Source organism: Giraffa tippelskirchi, chromosome 10 (genome assembly GCF_054371585.1).
Source record: "Giraffa tippelskirchi isolate mGirTip1 chromosome 10, T2T-mGirTip1v1.2.pri, whole genome shotgun sequence".
Classification (NCBI taxonomy): domain Eukaryota; kingdom Metazoa; phylum Chordata; class Mammalia; order Artiodactyla; family Giraffidae; genus Giraffa; species Giraffa tippelskirchi.
Window position 1 is genome coordinate 115,644,026 of NC_137284.1, and position 2,319 is coordinate 115,646,344.

Here is a 2,319-nt window from a genome sequence, read left to right on the forward strand (position 1 = left end):
AGGAAGATAGGAATAGCAAGAGCTCTTTAAAAATAAATATATGTATTTTAAATGTCATGCCTAATAAGAGCAGCTATGGTTATAGGAGGCCAATTTAACACAATGAGAATGGCACTTCCTTTTAAAATCATTTTTGTCTAATTCCTATACATTGCATTCATATCTTTAGTCTTATTAAACCCTTTTGGCTGCTTTGTTTCTTGTCTTTTTTATTTTTAATATCAGATTCTCACTTCTGTCTTCAGGGTTCTAAAAATCCACTTAGGCCCTTGTCATTTTCTTTCTAGTAGCTTTTTTATCTGGAATTTCATAAAAGAGAGTATTCCAAGGGCCCATCCGGTATAGCCAGCTGTTTGCTGAACTATTTCAAATAGAAAATTGATCCAAAAGCACCAACATATTTTTTCAGCTTTTAAAACTTTTTTCTAGGAGAAAGGAAACAAAAGGGAGAAATAAGAATATGTGTGTGTGTGTGCACTCACATAGATATGTGAGTGTGAGTACCGAGGAAGGAAATGTCGACCAGAAATCATTTTTTTATGTTCAGGATAAATGTTCATCACATATTGACAATTAGCACTACTACCCCAAAACTATTTCTAAAAGCCATACAATAGCAAGTGTACATAAAATTTCCTACAAGTCATCGCCTCTGAATCAGGCTTGACTTTGGTTAACAAAGTCTTAAAAGATGAACTGGGAAAGGCTACTGTTTCTAAGGGAAAAAGATTAAATAAAGTGCTTAAGTTAGAGGTAGCACAAAGCACCTCATTGGCCATCAGAAGCTGAAATAGCAATCAATCCATCTCCTGGTTGTGATTTCAGCTTTGGATTCCTAATCTATAAACTGGTGTTTCTGAACTGCTGGTCTGAATTTTAACTTCCTTAAATCCTCTGTGTTCTGAACAGTAGTGATTATGGTTTGACACCCGCCTCCTTACCCACTTTGTTCTTGAAGTTCATAGCGGATAATTTAGGTCATCAGATTTGCACTGTTGTTTGGGGATTGGAAGCTCTAGATTCAGTGATCCTTTGGCTTCTGTTAGGGTGTGACAATTCTCAATACAAAAAGAACATAATAGAATGGTATTTTCACACAGAGCATCGTGTAACACATCTGAAATCCAGAAACAATCCAGAATGTTCTAGTGCCCCTATCTCCTACCATATAACAGTAAAATTTCTGCATAACCACAGTCCCTGCTAATTTTATTTGAAGTCCATTTTAATTTTCTTCTTTCTTCAAGGAGAGTAAGAACTTGGACATATAACAAATTAAGAAATGGTAGAATTGGAGATGATTTTTAATTTCCTCTTTTACTTTTCTGTGTTTTGCAAGTTCTCTCTAACTAACATGTATTATTTTGAAACCAGAATAAGAATGAGAACCAGAGAAGGAATTAGATACTAACCAATATTCAAGAGTCAGACTTCATTTTAATCTCGGCATGTAGTTGGGTTTCAGAAATCCAAGAAGATGTTAAAAATCAAGCATTTCTTTCTAAAAATGATAGCTCAAGAAATGAGACTATCCAATTCTATATGAAAAATATCAAATATCAATGTTAAGTTTGGGTTTTTTAAAATTTTTTTTGTCTTTGGGTGTTTTCAATTTCTTTTCACATATGGTATTACAATCTGCTTCACTTTGTAAAGGACATTGAGTCCCAAATCATAACTTTTGCTTTATTATATTGCTCCTATATTATCACCTGACATTATCTATCTGGCTATACTTATTTGTCTGTCAGGGACTTCCCTGGTGGCTCAGAGGTTAAAGCGTCTGCCTCCAATGCAGGAGACCTGGGTTCGATCCCTGGGTCAGGAAGATCCCCTGGAGAAGGAAATGGCAACCCACTCCAGTATTCTTGCCTGGAGAATCCCATGGACGGAGGAGCCTGGTAGGCTACAGTCCATGGGGTCGCAAAGAGTCGGACACGACTGAGCGACTTCACTTTCACTTTTCTTCCACCACTGGAATAGTCTATCCATGAAAGCAAGGACAATGTCTGCTTTGCTCTCCATAATCTCTCAGAAGCGTGAAAAGTAGGTGCTCAATAAACGCTTAAGGATTGATTGCATGATTGAATGTTTATCTACCTAATGTTGGGACTTGGAGAGGTAAACAATAAGATAAAAGGGCAAGTCAGATCACCTTAATATAGATCCTGTTACCTTAGATGTGTCAGTATTTATCGGTATTGCTCCTTAGACCAAAAACAAGCAAAACAAAATGAAAACACATTTTTGCCAATATATAAAATATAGACCAGTTAATAGGGTTACAGATGAACCTTAGCCAAGTTCATGGGAGACTGA

At 36.3% G+C, this 2,319-nt stretch overlaps 1 non-coding gene across 1 annotated transcript; it reads left to right on the forward strand.

The window, feature by feature from the left end:
* The first annotated feature begins 1,756 nt into the window (after nt 1-1,756).
* Nucleotides 1,757-1,829, forward strand: TRNAW-CCA (transfer RNA tryptophan (anticodon CCA)). The gene has a single exon. It is a non-coding gene; the product is annotated as a tRNA-Trp (tRNA).
* The last annotated feature ends 490 nt before the right edge of the window (nt 1,830-2,319 follow it).